The sequence below is a fragment of the Lissotriton vulgaris genome, chromosome 9, assembly GCF_964263255.1.
Source record: "Lissotriton vulgaris chromosome 9, aLisVul1.2, whole genome shotgun sequence".
In the NCBI taxonomy this organism is placed as follows: Eukaryota; Metazoa; Chordata; class Amphibia; order Caudata; family Salamandridae; genus Lissotriton; species Lissotriton vulgaris.
In genome coordinates this window covers 541,152,224-541,172,705 of record NC_141697.1, presented here as the reverse complement: position 1 = coordinate 541,172,705, position 20,482 = coordinate 541,152,224, and the positions used below count along the sequence as shown (strand labels likewise).

The 20,482-nt window shown below is 43.6% G+C and overlaps 13 non-coding genes across 13 annotated transcripts; all 13 read left to right on the top strand.

The window, feature by feature from the left end:
• Positions 1–1,044: 1,044 nt before the first annotated feature.
• TRNAE-UUC (transfer RNA glutamic acid (anticodon UUC)) lies at positions 1,045–1,116 on the top strand. The gene has a single exon. It is a non-coding gene; the product is annotated as a tRNA-Glu (tRNA).
• Positions 1,117–2,649: 1,533 nt separating this feature from the next.
• Positions 2,650–2,721, top strand: TRNAG-CCC (transfer RNA glycine (anticodon CCC)). The gene has a single exon. It is a non-coding gene; the product is annotated as a tRNA-Gly (tRNA).
• Positions 2,722–4,243: 1,522 nt separating this feature from the next.
• TRNAG-UCC (transfer RNA glycine (anticodon UCC)) lies at positions 4,244–4,315 on the top strand. Its single transcript has one exon. It is a non-coding gene; the product is annotated as a tRNA-Gly (tRNA).
• Positions 4,316–5,848: 1,533 nt separating this feature from the next.
• Positions 5,849–5,920, top strand: TRNAG-CCC (transfer RNA glycine (anticodon CCC)). The gene has a single exon. It is a non-coding gene; the product is annotated as a tRNA-Gly (tRNA).
• A 1,512-nt stretch (positions 5,921–7,432) lies between these two features.
• Positions 7,433–7,504, top strand: TRNAG-UCC (transfer RNA glycine (anticodon UCC)). Its single transcript has one exon. It is a non-coding gene; the product is annotated as a tRNA-Gly (tRNA).
• A 1,533-nt stretch (positions 7,505–9,037) lies between these two features.
• On the top strand, positions 9,038–9,109 carry TRNAG-CCC (transfer RNA glycine (anticodon CCC)). The gene has a single exon. It is a non-coding gene; the product is annotated as a tRNA-Gly (tRNA).
• A 1,512-nt stretch (positions 9,110–10,621) lies between these two features.
• TRNAG-UCC (transfer RNA glycine (anticodon UCC)) lies at positions 10,622–10,693 on the top strand. Its single transcript has one exon. It is a non-coding gene; the product is annotated as a tRNA-Gly (tRNA).
• Positions 10,694–12,226: 1,533 nt separating this feature from the next.
• On the top strand, positions 12,227–12,298 carry TRNAG-CCC (transfer RNA glycine (anticodon CCC)). The gene has a single exon. It is a non-coding gene; the product is annotated as a tRNA-Gly (tRNA).
• Positions 12,299–13,820: 1,522 nt separating this feature from the next.
• On the top strand, positions 13,821–13,892 carry TRNAG-UCC (transfer RNA glycine (anticodon UCC)). The gene has a single exon. It is a non-coding gene; the product is annotated as a tRNA-Gly (tRNA).
• Positions 13,893–15,425: 1,533 nt separating this feature from the next.
• Positions 15,426–15,497, top strand: TRNAG-CCC (transfer RNA glycine (anticodon CCC)). The gene has a single exon. It is a non-coding gene; the product is annotated as a tRNA-Gly (tRNA).
• A 1,522-nt stretch (positions 15,498–17,019) lies between these two features.
• TRNAG-UCC (transfer RNA glycine (anticodon UCC)) lies at positions 17,020–17,091 on the top strand. The gene has a single exon. It is a non-coding gene; the product is annotated as a tRNA-Gly (tRNA).
• A 1,533-nt stretch (positions 17,092–18,624) lies between these two features.
• TRNAG-CCC (transfer RNA glycine (anticodon CCC)) lies at positions 18,625–18,696 on the top strand. Its single transcript has one exon. It is a non-coding gene; the product is annotated as a tRNA-Gly (tRNA).
• Positions 18,697–20,218: 1,522 nt separating this feature from the next.
• TRNAG-UCC (transfer RNA glycine (anticodon UCC)) lies at positions 20,219–20,290 on the top strand. The gene has a single exon. It is a non-coding gene; the product is annotated as a tRNA-Gly (tRNA).
• The last annotated feature ends 192 nt before the right edge of the window (positions 20,291–20,482 follow it).

The window sequence follows — 20,482 nt, the reverse complement described above, 5'->3', positions numbered from 1 at the left end:
AAGAGTCAGATGTCCATGGAAAGAACCACTCACTGAAGCAGGAATGTTGGAGGCTTCATATTCGCATAGTTTCCTGTCCAACGTCCACAACGCTCCCAAACGCTCAAAAGCCTCACACCGGGCAAGCCCTCACCGGGTATATCTCTGGCTCCAAGGTAAAGCCAAATCCTGAGCATGCTAGTGCTAGGATCACAGAGCGAGAGAGAGATGGTTCAAGAGCTACTGTCTTGATAAAGGCCTGAAACGGCTAGTGCCTAAGAGTGTCTGACTTTCAGTTATGACTGATTGTGAGAGGGGAATATGAAGTTTTTCTGCACCCAGCATGCCTTGGGATATACTTATGCAAATGAGGTGAGAGCCAGACCAATCCCATGCTACTCTGCCTAATGCTCCTTATCTGCATAAAAAGAACACTTTCACAACGGAGCAGAGTGGCGCAGCGGAAGCGTGCTGGGCCCATAACCCAGAGGTCGATGGATCGAAACCATCCTCTGCTAATTTTGCTTGATTTTACTTCCAAGGACCAAGCTGTCATTTCCACGCTACCAGCAAGGAAAAGCGCAAGCTTGTGCCAGCTATGTGAGAAAAGACTTCTCAACTATCTGTGTCTGCTGAAATACAAGAGAGGGATCGTCAAAAGCTCCACACTGTACTTTGAAAGTAAAGGCACACAATAATAAGCATGAATGACTGGTGGGACCTTCAAACACTTTTATGTGGAGGCTTTGAATTTCATTCTTCCCTTTTTTGTTCTGCTCTTATCTATCTCCTGGGCATTTCATGGAATGTTCTCTATTTCTCTTCCCTGCTTTGCTTCCCATGCTGCCTCTATGTGTTCATATCTATTATTTGTATTGCTGCTTTCCATTCTTCTCTTCTGCACAGCTTTGTCCTTAGTTTCAATCCCAGTTCCTTACCCTCTACAAAAACTTTCTATTGCTTTTCATGTTGGTATCTAAACCAAATGCACCATTGAAGCTGGTGCATGATAGTCATTGAACTCAGGGTCCTAATGTTTAGAACCGAGAGCGCAAAGATCAGAGGGCGTTGGTGGTATAGTGGTGAGCATAGCTGCCTTTCAAGCAGTTGACCCGGGTTCGATTCCCGGCCAACGCAGTACAAATACTTATATATTCTGCAAGCAGGATATATTTTAAAGCAACATTTCACAAAATGGTAATATAATTAAGAGGTTAATCAGCCATTATATAAAAAATAAACAAATATGTAGGCAAGCATTTCGATCGCCCCTTCTGCTATATTCATTGTCCTAATATATGATAAGTTTCATAAAGCAGAGTCACCACTCACATGTACTGGTAAAAAAATATGTTACAGTGGGCAGACAATGAAAGGGCTGAGGCCCGACCAGACATTTTAACTCCAGCATCTCTATGTTAAAAAGCATTTCCTAGGCAATATTTAGCCTCTGAAAAAAATATGCAAGGTCCAGCAATAAATCTGGCAAAAGTCCCCAACATTTTGTGCATACTTGTGCCCTCACCTGAATGTAGCACCACCTTGTAGCCGTCGGAGGTAACTGCAGCTCACAAAATGTTTCATCAGAGGGCAAGTTTAGAGGAATCCAAAAGGCAGATGTCCATGGAAAGAGCCTCCGACTGCAGCAGGAAGTTTGGATGCTTCAAATTTGCATAGCTTCCAGTCCAACGTCCTCTCATGTACCGAACGCTCCCAAACGCTCTAAAGCCTTATACCGGCAAGCCCTCACCGGGTAGATCTCTGGCTCCCAGGAAAAGCCAAATACTGAGCATGCAAGCACTAGGATCACAGAGAGATAGAGAGACAGAGAGCGTCGGAGAGCTGTTGTCTTGTTAAAGGCCTGAAACGGCTAGTGCCTAAGAGGGTCTGGACTTTCAGTTGTGACTGATTGTGAGAGGGGAAGATAAAGATTTTCTGCACCCAGCATGCCTTGCGATATACTTAGGCAAATGAGGTGAGAGCCCGACCAATCCCACGTCACTTCTCTGAATGCCTCCTCATCTGCATAAAGAGAACACTTTCACAAAGGAGCAGAGTGGCGCAGCGGAAGCGTGCTGGGCCCATAACCCAGAGGTCGATGGATCGAAACCATCCTCTGCTAATTTTGCTTGATTTTCCTTCCAAGGACCAAGCTGTCATTTCCACATAGCCAGAAAGGAAAAGTGCAAGCTTGTGCCAGCTATGTGAGAAAAGACTTCTCAACTATTCGTGTCTGTGTAATACAAGAGTGATCGTGAAAGGTACAACCCTGTACTTTGAAAGTAAAGACACACAATTATAACCATAAATGACTGACTGGTGGGAGCTTCACACAACTTTCTGGGCATGCTTTGAATTTCATTCTTCCCTTTTTGTTCTGCTCTTATCTATCTCCTGGGCATTTCATGGAATGTTCTCTTTCTCTTCCCTGCTTTGCTTCCCATGCTGCCTATATATGCTCATTTCTACTATTTGTACTGTTGCTTTTCATTTCTTCTCTTCTGCACAACTTTGTCCTTGGTTTCAATCCCCAGTTCCTTACCCTCTGCAAAAAACGTTCTACTGCTTCTCATGTTGGTATCTAAACCAAATGCACCATTGAAGCTGGTGCAAGATAGTCATTGATTTCTGCAACGTAATATTTAGAACCGAGAGCTAACACATCAGAGGGCGTTGGTGGTATAGTGGTGAGCATAGCTGCTTCCCAAGCAGTTGACCCGGGTTCGATTCCCGGCCAACGCACTGAAAATACTTATATATTCTGCAAGCAGGATATATTGTAATGCAACATGTCACAAAATGGAAATTTCACGAACAGATTAATCAGCCATATATAAAAAAATAAACAAATACATGGGCAAACATCTCAATCGCACCTTCTGCTACATACATTGTCCTAATATATGATAAGTTTCATAAAGCAGAGTCACAACACACATGTGCTGGTAATAAATTTGTTACAGTGGGCAAGCAATGGAAGGGCTGAGGCCCGACCAGACATTGTAACTCCAGCATCTCTATGTTAAAAAGCATTTCTAGGCAATATCTAGCCTCTGAAAAAATATGCAAGATCCACCGATAAATCTGGCAAAAGTCCCTAACATTTTGTGCATACTTGTGCTCTCACCTGAATGTAGCGCCACCTTGTAGCTGTCGAAGGAAACTGCTGCTCACAAAATGTTTTATCAGAAGGCAAGTTGAGAGGAATCCAAGAGTCAGATGTCCATGGAAAGAACCACTCACTGAAGCAGGAATGTTGGAGGCTTCATATTCGCATAGTTTCCTGTCCAACGTCCACTCACGTCCCGAACGCTCCCAAACGCTCAAAAGCCTCACACCGGGCAAGCCCTCACCGGGTATATCTCTGGCTCCAAGGTAAAGCCAAATCCTGAGCATGCTAGTGCTAGGATCACAGAGCGAGAGAGAGATGGTTCAAGAGCTACTGTCTTGATAAAGGCCTGAAACGGCTAGTGCCTAAGAGTGTCTGACTTTCAGTTATGACTGATTGTGAGAGGGGAAGATGAAGTTTTTCTGCACCCAGCATGCCTTGGGATATACTTATGCAAATGAGGTGAGAGCCAGACCAATCCCATGCTACTCTGCCTAATGCTCCTTATCTGCATAAAAAGAACACTTTCACAACGGAGCAGAGTGGCGCAGCGGAAGCGTGCTGGGCCCATAACCCAGAGGTCGATGGATCGAAACCATCCTCTGCTAATTTTGCTTGATTTTACTTCCAAGGACCAAGCTGTCATTTCCACGCTACCAGCAAGGAAAAGCGCAAGCTTGTGCCAGCTATGTGAGAAAAGACTTCTCAACTATCTGTGTCTGCTGAAATACAAGAGAGGGATCGTCAAAAGCTCCACACTGTACTTTGAAAGTAAAGGCACACAATAATAAGCATGAATGACTGGTGGGACCTTCAAACACTTTTATGTGGAGGCTTTGAATTTCATTCTTCCCTTTTTTGTTCTGCTCTTATCTATCTCCTGGGCATTTCATGGAATGTTCTCTATTTCTCTTCCCTGCTTTGCTTCCCATGCTGCCTCTATGTGTTCATATCTATTATTTGTATTGCTGCTTTCCATTCTTCTCTTCTGCACAGCTTTGTCCTTGGTTTCAATCCCAGTTCCTTACCTTCTACAAAAACTTTCTATTGCTTTTCATGTTGGTATCTAAACCAAATGCACCATTGAAGCTGGTGCATGATAGTCATTGAACTCAGGGTCCTAATGTTTAGAACCGAGAGCGCAAAGATCTGAGGGCGTTGGTGGTATAGTGGTGAGCATAGCTGCCTTCCAAGCAGTTGACCCGGGTTCGATTCCCGGCCAACGCAATACAAATACTTATATATTCTGCAAGCAGGATATATTTTAAAGCAACATTTCACAAAATGGTAATATAATTAAGAGGTTAATCAGCCATTATATAAAAAATAAACAAATATGTAGGCAAGCATTTCGATCGCCCCTTCTGCTATATTCGTTGTCCTAATATATGATAAGTTTCATAAAGCAGTGTCACCACTCACATGTAGTGGTAAAAAAATATGTTACAGTGGGCAGACAATGAAAGGGCTGAGGCCCAACCAGACATTTTAACTCCAGCATCTCTATGTTAAAAAGCATTTCCTAGGCAATATTTAGCCTCTGAAAAAAATATGCAAGATCCAGCAATAAATCTGGCAAAAGTCCCCAACATTTTGTGCATACTTGTGCCCTCACCTGAATGTAGCACCACCTTGTAGCCGTCGGAGGTAACTGCAGCTCACAAAATGTTTCATCAGAGGGCAAGTTTAGAGGAATCCAAAAGGCAGATGTCCATGGAAAGAGCCTCCGACTGCAGCAGGAAGTTTGGATGCTTCAAATTTGCATAGCTTCCAGTCCAACGTCCTCTCATGTACCGAACGCTCCCAAACGCTCTAAAGCCTTATACCGGCAAGCCCTCACCGGGTAGATCTCTGGCTCCCAGGAAAAGCCAAATACTGAGCATGCAAGCACTAGGATCACAGAGAGAGAGAGAGACAGAGAGCGTCGGAGAGCTGTTGTCTTGTTAAAGGCCTGAAACGGCTAGTGCCTAAGAGGGTCTGGACTTTCAGTTGTGACTGATTGTGAGAGGGGAAGATAAAGATTTTCTGCACCCAGCATGCCTTGCGATATACTTAGGCAAATGAGGTGAGAGCCCGACCAATCCCACGTCACTTCTCTGAATGCCTCCTCATCTGCATAAAGAGAACACTTTCACAAAGGAGCAGAGTGGCGCAGCGGAAGCGTGCTGGGCCCATAACCCAGAGGTCGATGGATCGAAACCATCCTCTGCTAATTTTGCTTGATTTTCCTTCCAAGGACCAAGCTGTCATTTCCACATAGCCAGAAAGGAAAAGTGCAAGCTTGTGCCAGCTATGTGAGAAAAGACTTCTCAACTATTCGTGTCTGTGTAATACAAGAGTGATCGTGAAAGGTACAACCCTGTACTTTGAAAGTAAAGACACACAATTATAACCATAAATGACTGACTGGTGGGAGCTTCACACAACTTTCTGGGCATGCTTTGAATTTCATTCTTCCCTTTTTGTTCTGCTCTTATCTATCTCCTGGGCATTTCATGGAATGTTCTCTTTCTCTTCCCTGCTTTGCTTCCCATGCTGCCTATATATGCTCATTTCTACTATTTGTACTGTTGCTTTTCATTTCTTCTCTTCTGCACAACTTTGTCCTTGGTTTCAATCCCCAGTTCCTTACCCTCTGCAAAAAACGTTCTACTGCTTCTCATGTTGGTATCTAAACCAAATGCACCATTGAAGCTGGTGCAAGATAGTCATTGATTTCTGCAACGTAATATTTAGAACCGAGAGCTAACACATCAGAGGGCGTTGGTGGTATAGTGGTGAGCATAGCTGCTTCCCAAGCAGTTGACCCGGGTTCGATTCCCGGCCAACGCACTGAAAATACTTATATATTCTGCAAGCAGGATATATTGTAATGCAACATGTCACAAAATGGAAATTTCACGAACAGATTAATCAGCCATATATAAAAAAATAAACAAATACGTGGGCAAACATCTCAATCGCACCTTCTGCTACATACATTGTCCTAATATATGATAAGTTTCATAAAGCAGAGTCACAACACACATGTGCTGGTAATAAATTTGTTACAGTGGGCAAACAATGGAAGGGCTGAGGCCCGACCAGACATTGTAACTCCAGCATCTCTATGTTAAAAAGCATTTCTAGGCAATATCTAGCCTCTGAAAAAATATGCAAGATCCACCGATAAATCTGGCAAAAGTCCCTAACATTTTGTGCATACTTGTGCTCTCACCTGAATGTAGCGCCACCTTGTAGCTGTCGAAGGAAACTGCTGCTCACAAAATGTTTTATCAGAAGGCAAGTTGAGAGGAATCCAAGAGTCAGATGTCCATGGAAAGAACCACTCACTGAAGCAGGAATGTTGGAGGCTTCATATTCGCATAGTTTCCTGTCCAACGTCCACAACGCTCCCAAACGCTCAAAAGCCTCACACCGGGCAAGCCCTCACCGGGTATATCTCTGGCTCCAAGGTAAAGCCAAATCCTGAGCATGCTAGTGCTAGGATCACAGAGCGAGAGAGAGATGGTTCAAGAGCTACTGTCTTGATAAAGGCCTGAAACGGCTAGTGCCTAAGAGTGTCTGACTTTCAGTTATGACTGATTGTGAGAGGGGAATATGAAGTTTTTCTGCACCCAGCATGCCTTGGGATATACTTATGCAAATGAGGTGAGAGCCAGACCAATCCCATGCTACTCTGCCTAATGCTCCTTATCTGCATAAAAAGAACACTTTCACAACGGAGCAGAGTGGCGCAGCGGAAGCGTGCTGGGCCCATAACCCAGAGGTCGATGGATCGAAACCATCCTCTGCTAATTTTGCTTGATTTTACTTCCAAGGACCACGCTGTCATTTCCACGCTACCAGCAAGGAAAAGCGCAAGCTTGTGCCAGCTATGTGAGAAAAGACTTCTCAACTATCTGTGTCTGCTGAAATACAAGAGAGGGATCGTCAAAAGCTCCACACTGTACTTTGAAAGTAAAGGCACACAATAATAAGCATGAATGACTGGTGGGACCTTCAAACACTTTTATGTGGAGGCTTTGAATTTCATTCTTCCCTTTTTTGTTCTGCTCTTATCTATCTCCTGGGCATTTCATGGAATGTTCTCTATTTCTCTTCCCTGCTTTGCTTCCCATGCTGCCTCTATGTGTTCATATCTATTATTTGTATTGCTGCTTTCCATTCTTCTCTTCTGCACAGCTTTGTCCTTAGTTTCAATCCCAGTTCCTTACCCTCTACAAAAACTTTCTATTGCTTTTCATGTTGGTATCTAAACCAAATGCACCATTGAAGCTGGTGCATGATAGTCATTGAACTCAGGATCCTAATGTTTAGAACCGAGAGCGCAAAGATCAGAGGGCGTTGGTGGTATAGTGGTGAGCATAGCTGCCTTCCAAGCAGTTGACCCGGGTTCGATTCCCGGCCAACGCAGTACAAATACTTATATATTCTGCAAGCAGGATATATTTTAAAGCAACATTTCACAAAATGGTAATATAATTAAGAGGTTAATCAGCCATTATATAAAAAATAAACAAATATGTAGGCAAGCATTTCGATCGCCCCTTCTGCTATATTCATTGTCCTAATATATGATAAGTTTCATAAAGCAGAGTCACCACTCACATGTACTGGTAAAAAAATATGTTACAGTGGGCAGACAATGAAAGGGCTGAGGCCCGACCAGACATTTTAACTCCAGCATCTCTATGTTAAAAAGCATTTCCTAGGCAATATTTAGCCTCTGAAAAAAATATGCAAGGTCCAGCAATAAATCTGGCAAAAGTCCCCAACATTTTGTGCATACTTGTGCCCTCACCTGAATGTAGCACCACCTTGTAGCCGTCGGAGGTAACTGCAGCTCACAAAATGTTTCATCAGAGGGCAAGTTTAGAGGAATCCAAAAGGCAGATGTCCATGGAAAGAGCCTCCGACTGCAGCAGGAAGTTTGGATGCTTCAAATTTGCATAGCTTCCAGTCCAACGTCCTCTCATGTACCGAACGCTCCCAAACGCTCTAAAGCCTTATACCGGCAAGCCCTCACCGGGTAGATCTCTGGCTCCCAGGAAAAGCCAAATACTGAGCATGCAAGCACTAGGATCACAGAGAGAGAGAGAGACAGAGAGCGTCGGAGAGCTGTTGTCTTGTTAAAGGCCTGAAACGGCTAGTGCCTAAGAGGGTCTGGACTTTCAGTTGTGACTGATTGTGAGAGGGGAAGATAAAGATTTTCTGCACCCAGCATGCCTTGCGATATACTTAGGCAAATGAGGTGAGAGCCCGACCAATCCCACGTCACTTCTCTGAATGCCTCCTCATCTGCATAAAGAGAACACTTTCACAAAGGAGCAGAGTGGCGCAGCGGAAGCGTGCTGGGCCCATAACCCAGAGGTCGATGGATCGAAACCATCCTCTGCTAATTTTGCTTGATTTTCCTTCCAAGGACCAAGCTGTCATTTCCACATAGCCAGAAAGGAAAAGTGCAAGCTTGTGCCAGCTATGTGAGAAAAGACTTCTCAACTATTCGTGTCTGTGTAATACAAGAGTGATCGTGAAAGGTACAACCCTGTACTTTGAAAGTAAAGACACACAATTATAACCATAAATGACTGACTGGTGGGAGCTTCACACAACTTTCTGGGCATGCTTTGAATTTCATTCTTCCCTTTTTGTTCTGCTCTTATCTATCTCCTGGGCATTTCATGGAATGTTCTCTTTCTCTTCCCTGCTTTGCTTCCCATGCTGCCTATATATGCTCATTTCTACTATTTGTACTGTTGCTTTTCATTTCTTCTCTTCTGCACAACTTTGTCCTTGGTTTCAATCCCCAGTTCCTTACCCTCTGCAAAAAACGTTCTACTGCTTCTCATGTTGGTATCTAAACCAAATGCACCATTGAAGCTGGTGCAAGATAGTCATTGATTTCTGCAACGTAATATTTAGAACCGAGAGCTAACACATCAGAGGGCGTTGGTGGTATAGTGGTGAGCATAGCTGCTTCCCAAGCAGTTGACCCGGGTTCGATTCCCGGCCAACGCACTGAAAATACTTATATATTCTGCAAGCAGGATATATTGTAATGCAACATGTCACAAAATGGAAATTTCACGAACAGATTAATCAGCCATATATAAAAAAATAAACAAATACATGGGCAAACATCTCAATCGCACCTTCTGCTACATACATTGTCCTAATATATGATAAGTTTCATAAAGCAGAGTCACAACACACATGTGCTGGTAATAAATTTGTTACAGTGGGCAAGCAATGGAAGGGCTGAGGCCCGACCAGACATTGTAACTCCAGCATCTCTATGTTAAAAAGCATTTCTAGGCAATATCTAGCCTCTGAAAAAATATGCAAGATCCACCGATAAATCTGGCAAAAGTCCCTAACATTTTGTGCATACTTGTGCTCTCACCTGAATGTAGCGCCACCTTGTAGCTGTCGAAGGAAACTGCTGCTCACAAAATGTTTTATCAGAAGGCAAGTTGAGAGGAATCCAAGAGTCAGATGTCCATGGAAAGAACCACTCACTGAAGCAGGAATGTTGGAGGCTTCATATTCGCATAGTTTCCTGTCCAACGTCCACAACGCTCCCAAACGCTCAAAAGCCTCACACCGGGCAAGCCCTCACCGGGTATATCTCTGGCTCCAAGGTAAAGCCAAATCCTGAGCATGCTAGTGCTAGGATCACAGAGCGAGAGAGAGATGGTTCAAGAGCTACTGTCTTGATAAAGGCCTGAAACGGCTAGTGCCTAAGAGTGTCTGACTTTCAGTTATGACTGATTGTGAGAGGGGAAGATGAAGTTTTTCTGCACCCAGCATGCCTTGGGATATACTTATGCAAATGAGGTGAGAGCCAGACCAATCCCATGCTACTCTGCCTAATGCTCCTTATCTGCATAAAAAGAACACTTTCACAACGGAGCAGAGTGGCGCAGCGGAAGCGTGCTGGGCCCATAACCCAGAGGTCGATGGATCGAAACCATCCTCTGCTAATTTTGCTTGATTTTACTTCCAAGGACCAAGCTGTCATTTCCACGCTACCAGCAAGGAAAAGCGCAAGCTTGTGCCAGCTATGTGAGAAAAGACTTCTCAACTATCTGTGTCTGCTGAAATACAAGAGAGGGATCGTCAAAAGCTCCACACTGTACTTTGAAAGTAAAGGCACACAATAATAAGCATGAATGACTGGTGGGACCTTCAAACACTTTTATGTGGAGGCTTTGAATTTCATTCTTCCCTTTTTTGTTCTGCTCTTATCTATCTCCTGGGCATTTCATGGAATGTTCTCTATTTCTCTTCCCTGCTTTGCTTCCCATGCTGCCTCTATGTGTTCATATCTATTATTTGTATTGCTGCTTTCCATTCTTCTCTTCTGCACAGCTTTGTCCTTGGTTTCAATCCCAGTTCCTTACCTTCTACAAAAACTTTCTATTGCTTTTCATGTTGGTATCTAAACCAAATGCACCATTGAAGCTGGTGCATGATAGTCATTGAACTCAGGCTCCTAATGTTTAGAACCGAGAGCGCAAAGATCTGAGGGCGTTGGTGGTATAGTGGTGAGCATAGCTGCCTTCCAAGCAGTTGACCCGGGTTCGATTCCCGGCCAACGCAATACAAATACTTATATATTCTGCAAGCAGGATATATTTTAAAGCAACATTTCACAAAATGGTAATATAATTAAGAGGTTAATCAGCCATTATATAAAAAATAAACAAATATGTAGGCAAGCATTTCGATCGCCCCTTCTGCTATATTCATTGTCCTAATATATGATAAGTTTCATAAAGCAGTGTCACCACTCACATGTAGTGGTAAAAAAATATGTTACAGTGGGCAGACAATGAAAGGGCTGAGGCCCAACCAGACATTTTAACTCCAGCATCTCTATGTTAAAAAGCATTTCCTAGGCAATATTTAGCCTCTGAAAAAAATATGCAAGATCCAGCAATAAATCTGGCAAAAGTCCCCAACATTTTGTGCATACTTGTGCCCTCACCTGAATGTAGCACCACCTTGTAGCCGTCGGAGGTAACTGCAGCTCACAAAATGTTTCATCAGAGGGCAAGTTTAGAGGAATCCAAAAGGCAGATGTCCATGGAAAGAGCCTCCGACTGCAGCAGGAAGTTTGGATGCTTCAAATTTGCATAGCTTCCAGTCCAACGTCCTCTCATGTACCGAACGCTCCCAAACGCTCTAAAGCCTTATACCGGCAAGCCCTCACCGGGTAGATCTCTGGCTCCCAGGAAAAGCCAAATACTGAGCATGCAAGCACTAGGATCACAGAGAGAGAGAGAGACAGAGAGCGTCGGAGAGCTGTTGTCTTGTTAAAGGCCTGAAACGGCTAGTGCCTAAGAGGGTCTGGACTTTCAGTTGTGACTGATTGTGAGAGGGGAAGATAAAGATTTTCTGCACCCAGCATGCCTTGCGATATACTTAGGCAAATGAGGTGAGAGCCCGACCAATCCCACGTCACTTCTCTGAATGCCTCCTCATCTGCATAAAGAGAACACTTTCACAAAGGAGCAGAGTGGCGCAGCGGAAGCGTGCTGGGCCCATAACCCAGAGGTCGATGGATCGAAACCATCCTCTGCTAATTTTGCTTGATTTTCCTTCCAAGGACCAAGCTGTCATTTCCACATAGCCAGAAAGGAAAAGTGCAAGCTTGTGCCAGCTATGTGAGAAAAGACTTCTCAACTATTCGTGTCTGTGTAATACAAGAGTGATCGTGAAAGGTACAACCCTGTACTTTGAAAGTAAAGACACACAATTATAACCATAAATGACTGACTGGTGGGAGCTTCACACAACTTTCTGGGCATGCTTTGAATTTCATTCTTCCCTTTTTGTTCTGCTCTTATCTATCTCCTGGGCATTTCATGGAATGTTCTCTTTCTCTTCCCTGCTTTGCTTCCCATGCTGCCTATATATGCTCATTTCTACTATTTGTACTGTTGCTTTTCATTTCTTCTCTTCTGCACAACTTTGTCCTTGGTTTCAATCCCCAGTTCCTTACCCTCTGCAAAAAACGTTCTACTGCTTCTCATGTTGGTATCTAAACCAAATGCACCATTGAAGCTGGTGCAAGATAGTCATTGATTTCTGCAACGTAATATTTAGAACCGAGAGCTAACACATCAGAGGGCGTTGGTGGTATAGTGGTGAGCATAGCTGCTTCCCAAGCAGTTGACCCGGGTTCGATTCCCGGCCAACGCACTGAAAATACTTATATATTCTGCAAGCAGGATATATTGTAATGCAACATGTCACAAAATGGAAATTTCACGAACAGATTAATCAGCCATATATAAAAAAATAAACAAATACGTGGGCAAACATCTCAATCGCACCTTCTGCTACATACATTGTCCTAATATATGATAAGTTTCATAAAGCAGAGTCACAACACACATGTGCTGGTAATAAATTTGTTACAGTGGGCAAACAATGGAAGGGCTGAGGCCCGACCAGACATTGTAACTCCAGCATCTCTATGTTAAAAAGCATTTCTAGGCAATATCTAGCCTCTGAAAAAATATGCAAGATCCACCGATAAATCTGGCAAAAGTCCCTAACATTTTGTGCATACTTGTGCTCTCACCTGAATGTAGCGCCACCTTGTAGCTGTCGAAGGAAACTGCTGCTCACAAAATGTTTTATCAGAAGGCAAGTTGAGAGGAATCCAAGAGTCAGATGTCCATGGAAAGAACCACTCACTGAAGCAGGAATGTTGGAGGCTTCATATTCGCATAGTTTCCTGTCCAACGTCCACTCACGTCCCGAACGCTCCCAAACGCTCAAAAGCCTCACACCGGGCAAGCCCTCACCGGGTATATCTCTGGCTCCAAGGTAAAGCCAAATCCTGAGCATGCTAGTGCTAGGATCACAGAGCGAGAGAGAGATGGTTCAAGAGCTACTGTCTTGATAAAGGCCTGAAACGGCTAGTGCCTAAGAGTGTCTGACTTTCAGTTATGACTGATTGTGAGAGGGGAAGATGAAGTTTTTCTGCACCCAGCATGCCTTGGGATATACTTATGCAAATGAGGTGAGAGCCAGACCAATCCCATGCTACTCTGCCTAATGCTCCTTATCTGCATAAAAAGAACACTTTCACAACGGAGCAGAGTGGCGCAGCGGAAGCGTGCTGGGCCCATAACCCAGAGGTCGATGGATCGAAACCATCCTCTGCTAATTTTGCTTGATTTTACTTCCAAGGACCAAGCTGTCATTTCCACGCTACCAGCAAGGAAAAGCGCAAGCTTGTGCCAGCTATGTGAGAAAAGACTTCTCAACTATCTGTGTCTGCTGAAATACAAGAGAGGGATCGTCAAAAGCTCCACACTGTACTTTGAAAGTAAAGGCACACAATAATAAGCATGAATGACTGGTGGGACCTTCAAACACTTTTATGTGGAGGCTTTGAATTTCATTCTTCCCTTTTTTGTTCTGCTCTTATCTATCTCCTGGGCATTTCATGGAATGTTCTCTATTTCTCTTCCCTGCTTTGCTTCCCATGCTGCCTCTATGTGTTCATATCTATTATTTGTATTGCTGCTTTCCATTCTTCTCTTCTGCACAGCTTTGTCCTTGGTTTCAATCCCAGTTCCTTACCTTCTACAAAAACTTTCTATTGCTTTTCATGTTGGTATCTAAACCAAATGCACCATTGAAGCTGGTGCATGATAGTCATTGAACTCAGGCTCCTAATGTTTAGAACCGAGAGCGCAAAGATCTGAGGGCGTTGGTGGTATAGTGGTGAGCATAGCTGCCTTCCAAGCAGTTGACCCGGGTTCGATTCCCGGCCAACGCAATACAAATACTTATATATTCTGCAAGCAGGATATATTTTAAAGCAACATTTCACAAAATGGTAATATAATTAAGAGGTTAATCAGCCATTATATAAAAAATAAACAAATATGTAGGCAAGCATTTCGATCGCCCCTTCTGCTATATTCATTGTCCTAATATATGATAAGTTTCATAAAGCAGTGTCACCACTCACATGTAGTGGTAAAAAAATATGTTACAGTGGGCAGACAATGAAAGGGCTGAGGCCCAACCAGACATTTTAACTCCAGCATCTCTATGTTAAAAAGCATTTCCTAGGCAATATTTAGCCTCTGAAAAAAATATGCAAGATCCAGCAATAAATCTGGCAAAAGTCCCCAACATTTTGTGCATACTTGTGCCCTCACCTGAATGTAGCACCACCTTGTAGCCGTCGGAGGTAACTGCAGCTCACAAAATGTTTCATCAGAGGGCAAGTTTAGAGGAATCCAAAAGGCAGATGTCCATGGAAAGAGCCTCCGACTGCAGCAGGAAGTTTGGATGCTTCAAATTTGCATAGCTTCCAGTCCAACGTCCTCTCATGTACCGAACGCTCCCAAACGCTCTAAAGCCTTATACCGGCAAGCCCTCACCGGGTAGATCTCTGGCTCCCAGGAAAAGCCAAATACTGAGCATGCAAGCACTAGGATCACAGAGAGAGAGAGAGACAGAGAGCGTCGGAGAGCTGTTGTCTTGTTAAAGGCCTGAAACGGCTAGTGCCTAAGAGGGTCTGGACTTTCAGTTGTGACTGATTGTGAGAGGGGAAGATAAAGATTTTCTGCACCCAGCATGCCTTGCGATATACTTAGGCAAATGAGGTGAGAGCCCGACCAATCCCACGTCACTTCTCTGAATGCCTCCTCATCTGCATAAAGAGAACACTTTCACAAAGGAGCAGAGTGGCGCAGCGGAAGCGTGCTGGGCCCATAACCCAGAGGTCGATGGATCGAAACCATCCTCTGCTAATTTTGCTTGATTTTCCTTCCAAGGACCAAGCTGTCATTTCCACATAGCCAGAAAGGAAAAGTGCAAGCTTGTGCCAGCTATGTGAGAAAAGACTTCTCAACTATTCGTGTCTGTGTAATACAAGAGTGATCGTGAAAGGTACAACCCTGTACTTTGAAAGTAAAGACACACAATTATAACCATAAATGACTGACTGGTGGGAGCTTCACACAACTTTCTGGGCATGCTTTGAATTTCATTCTTCCCTTTTTGTTCTGCTCTTATCTATCTCCTGGGCATTTCATGGAATGTTCTCTTTCTCTTCCCTGCTTTGCTTCCCATGCTGCCTATATATGCTCATTTCTACTATTTGTACTGTTGCTTTTCATTTCTTCTCTTCTGCACAACTTTGTCCTTGGTTTCAATCCCCAGTTCCTTACCCTCTGCAAAAAACGTTCTACTGCTTCTCATGTTGGTATCTAAACCAAATGCACCATTGAAGCTGGTGCAAGATAGTCATTGATTTCTGCAACGTAATATTTAGAACCGAGAGCTAACACATCAGAGGGCGTTGGTGGTATAGTGGTGAGCATAGCTGCTTCCCAAGCAGTTGACCCGGGTTCGATTCCCGGCCAACGCACTGAAAATACTTATATATTCTGCAAGCAGGATATATTGTAATGCAACATGTCACAAAATGGAAATTTCACGAACAGATTAATCAGCCATATATAAAAAAATAAACAAATACGTGGGCAAACATCTCAATCGCACCTTCTGCTACATACATTGTCCTAATATATGATAAGTTTCATAAAGCAGAGTCACAACACACATGTGCTGGTAATAAATTTGTTACAGTGGGCAAACAATGGAAGGGCTGAGGCCCGACCAGACATTGTAACTCCAGCATCTCTATGTTAAAAAGCATTTCTAGGCAATATCTAGCCTCTGAAAAAATATGCAAGATCCACCGATAAATCTGGCAAAAGTCCCTAACATTTTGTGCATACTTGTGCTCTCACCTGAATGTAGCGCCACCTTGTAGCTGTCGAAGGAAACTGCTGCTCACAAAATGTTTTATCAGAAGGCAAGTTGAGAGGAATCCAAGAGTCAGATGTCCATGGAAAGAACCACTCACTGAAGCAGGAATGTTGGAGGCTTCATATTCGCATAGTTTCCTGTCCAACGTCCACTCACGTCCCGAACGCTCCCAAACGCTCAAAAGCCTCACACCGGGCAAGCCCTCACCGGGTATATCTCTGGCTCCAAGGTAAAGCCAAATCCTGAGCATGCTAGTGCTAGGATCACAGAGCGAGAGAGAGATGGTTCAAGAGCTACTGTCTTGATAAAGGCCTGAAACGGCTAGTGCCTAAGAGTGTCTGACTTTCAGTTATGACTGATTGTGAGAGGGGAAGATGAAGTTTTTCTGCACCCAGCATGCCTTGGGATATACTTATGCAAATGAGGTGAGAGCCAGACCAATCCCATGCTACTCTGCCTAATGCTCCTTATCTGCATAAAAAGAACACTTTCACAACGGAGCAGAGTGGCGCAGCGGAAGCGTGCTGGGCCCATAACCCAGAGGTCGATGGATCGAAACCATCCTCTGCTAATTTTGCTTGATTTTACTTCCAAGGACCAAGCTGTCATTTCCACGCTACCAGCAAGGAAAAGCGCAAGCTTGTGCCAGCTATGTGAGAAAAGACTTCTCAACTATCTGTGTCTGCTGAAATACAAGAGAGGGATCGTCAAAAGCTCCACACTGTACTTTGAAAGTAAAGGCACACAATAATAAGCATGAATGACTGGTGGGACCTTCAAACACTTTTATGTGGAGGCTTTGAATTTCATTCTTCCCTTTTTTGTTCTGCTCTTATCTATCTCCTGGGCATTTCATGGAATGTTCTCTATTTCTCTTCCCTGCTTTGCTTCCCATGCTGCCTCTATGTGTTCATATCTATTATTTGTATTGCTGCTTTCCATTCTTCTCTTCTGCGCAGCTTTGTCCTTGGTTTCAATCCCAGTTCCTTACCTTCTACAAAAACTTTCTATTGCTTTTCATGTTGGTATCTAAACCAAATGCACCATTGAAGCTGGTGCATGATAGTCATTGAACTCAGGCTCCTAATGTTTAGAACCGAGAGCGCAAAGATCTGAGGGCGTTGGTGGTATAGTGGTGAGCATAGCTGCCTTCCAAGCAGTTGACCCGGGTTCGATTCCCGGCCAACGCAATACAAATACTTATATATTCTGCAAGCAGGATATATTTTAAAGCAACATTTCACAAAATGGTAATATAATTAAGAGGTTAATCAGCCATTATATAAAAAATAAACAAATATGTAGGCAAGCATTTCGATCGCCCCTTCTGCTATATTCATTGTCCTAATATATGATAAGTTTCATAAAGCAGTGTCACCACTCACATGTAGTGGTAAAAAAATATGTTACAGTGGGCAGACAATGAAAGGGCTGAGGCCCAACCAGACATTTTAACTCCAGCATCTCTATGTTAAAAAGCATTTCCTAGGCAATATTTAGCCTCTGAAAAAAATATGCAAGATCCAGCAATAAATCTGGCAAAAGTCCCCAACATTTTGTGCATACTTGTGCCCTCACCTGAATGTAGCACCACCTTGTAGCCGTCGGAGGTAACTGCAGCTCACAAAATGTTTCATCAGAGGGCAAGTTTAGAGGAATCCAAAAGGCAGATGTCCATGGAAAGAGCCTCCGACTGCAGCAGGAAGTTTGGATGCTTCAAATTTGCATAGCTTCCAGTCCAACGTCCTCTCATGTACCGAACGCTCCCAAACGCTCTAAAGCCTTATACCGGCAAGCCCTCACCGGGTAGATCTCTGGCTCCCAGGAAAAGCCAAATACTGAGCATGCAAGCACTAGGATCACAGAGAGAGAGAGAGACAGAGAGCGTCGGAGAGCTGTTGTCTTGTTAAAGGCCTGAAACGGCTAGTGCCTAAGAGGGTCTGGACTTTCAGTTGTGACTGATTGTGAGAGGGGAAGATAAAGATTTTCTGCACCCAGCATGCCTTGCGATATACTTAGGCAAATGAGGTGAGAGCCCGACCAATCCCACGTCACTTCTCTGAATGCCTCCTCATCTGCATAAAGAGAACACTTTCACAAAGGAGCAGAGTGGCGCAGCGGAAGCGTGCTGGGCCCATAACCCAGAGGTCGATGGATCGAAACCATCCTCTGCTAATTTTGCTTGATTTTCCTTCCAAGGACCAAGCTGTCATTTCCACATAGCCAGAAAGGAAAAGTGCAAGCTTGTGCCAGCTATGTGAGAAAAGACTTCTCAACTATTCGTGTCTGTGTAATACAAGAGTGATCGTGAAAGGTACAACCCTGTACTTTGAAAGTAAAGACACACAATTATAACCATAAATGACTGACTGGTGGGAGCTTCACACAACTTTCTGGGCATGCTTTGAATTTCATTCTTCCCTTTTTGTTCTGCTCTTATCTATCTCCTGGGCATTTCATGGAATGTTCTCTTTCTCTTCCCTGCTTTGCTTCCCATGCTGCCTATATATGCTCATTTCTACTATTTGTACTGTTGCTTTTCATTTCTTCTCTTCTGCACAACTTTGTCCTTGGTTTCAATCCCCAGTTCCTTACCCTCTGCAAAAAACGTTCTACTGCTTCTCATGTTGGTATCTAAACCAAATGCACCATTGAAGCTGGTGCAAGATAGTCATTGATTTCTGCAACGTAATATTTAGAACCGAGAGCTAACACATCAGAGGGCGTTGGTGGTATAGTGGTGAGCATAGCTGCTTCCCAAGCAGTTGACCCGGGTTCGATTCCCGGCCAACGCACTGAAAATACTTATATATTCTGCAAGCAGGATATATTGTAATGCAACATGTCACAAAATGGAAATTTCACGAACAGATTAATCAGCCATATATAAAAAAATAAACAAATACGTGGGCAAACATCTCAATCGCACCTTCTGCTACATACATTGTCCTAATATATGATAAGTTTCATAAAGCAGAGTCACAACACACATGTGCTGGTAATAAATTTGTTACAGTGGGCAAACAATGGAAGGGCTGAGGCCCGACCAGACATTGTAACTCCAGCATCTCTATGTTAAAAAGCATTTCTAGGCAATATCTAGCCTCTGAAAAAATATGCAAGATCCACCGATAAATCTGGCAAAAGTCCCTAACATTTTGTGCATACTTGTGCTCTCACCTGAATGTAGCGCCACCTTGTAGCTGTCGAAGGAAACTGCTGCTCACAAAATGTTTTATCAGAAGGCAAGTTGAGAGGAATCCAAGAGTCAGATGTCCATGGAAAGAACCACTCACTGAAGCAGGAATGTTGGAGGCTTCATATTCGCATAGTTTCCTGTCCAACGTCCACTCACGTCCCGAACGCTCCCAAACGCTCAAAAGCCTCACACCGGGCAAGCCCTCACCGGGTATATCTCTGGCTCCAAGGTAAAGCCAAATCCTGAGCATGCTAGTGCTAGGATCACAGAGCGAGAGAGAGATGGTTCAAGAGCTACTGTCTTGATAAAGGCCTGAAACGGCTAGTGCCTAAGAGTGTCTGACTTTCAGTTATGACTGATTGTGAGAGGGGAATATGAAGTTTTTCTGCACCCAGCATGCCTTGGGATATACTTATGCAAATGAGGTGAGAGCCAGACCAATCCCATGCTACTCTGCCTAATGCTCCTTATCTGCATAAAAAGAACACTTTCACAACGGAGCAGAGTGGCGCAGCGGAAGCGTGCTGGGCCCATAACCCAGAGGTCGATGGATCGAAACCATCCTCTGCTAATTTTGCTTGATTTTACTTCCAAGGACCAAGCTGTCATTTCCACGCTACCAGCAAGGAAAAGCGCAAGCTTGTGCCAGCTATGTGAGAAAAGACTTCTCAACTATCTGTGTCTGCTGAAATACAAGAGAGGGATCGTCAAAAGCTCCACACTGTACTTTGAAAGTAAAGGCACACAATAATAAGCATGAATGACTGGTGGGACCTTCAAACACTTTTATGTGGAGGCTTTGAATTTCATTCTTCCCTTTTTTGTTCTGCTCTTATCTATCTCCTGGGCATTTCATGGAATGTTCTCTATTTCTCTTCCCTGCTTTGCTTCCCATGCTGCCTCTATGTGTTCATATCTATTATTTGTATTGCTGCTTTCCATTCTTCTCTTCTGCGCAGCTTTGTCCTTAGTTTCAATCCCAGTTCCTTACCCTCTACAAAAACTTTCTATTGCTTTTCATGTTGGTATCTAAACCAAATGCACCATTGAAGCTGGTGCATGATAGTCATTGAACTCAGAATCCTAATGTTTAGAACCGAGAGCGCAAAGATCAGAGGGCGTTGGTGGTATAGTGGTGAGCATAGCTGCCTTCCAAGCAGTTGACCCGGGTTCGATTCCCGGCCAACGCAGTACAAATACTTATATATTCTGCAAGCAGGATATATTTTAAAGCAACATTTCACAAAATGGTAATATAATTAAGAGGTTAATCAGCCATTATATAAAAAATAAACAAATATGTAGGCAAGCATTTCGATCGCCCCTTCTGCTATATTCATTGTCCTAATATATGATAAGTTTCATAAAGCAGAGTCACCACT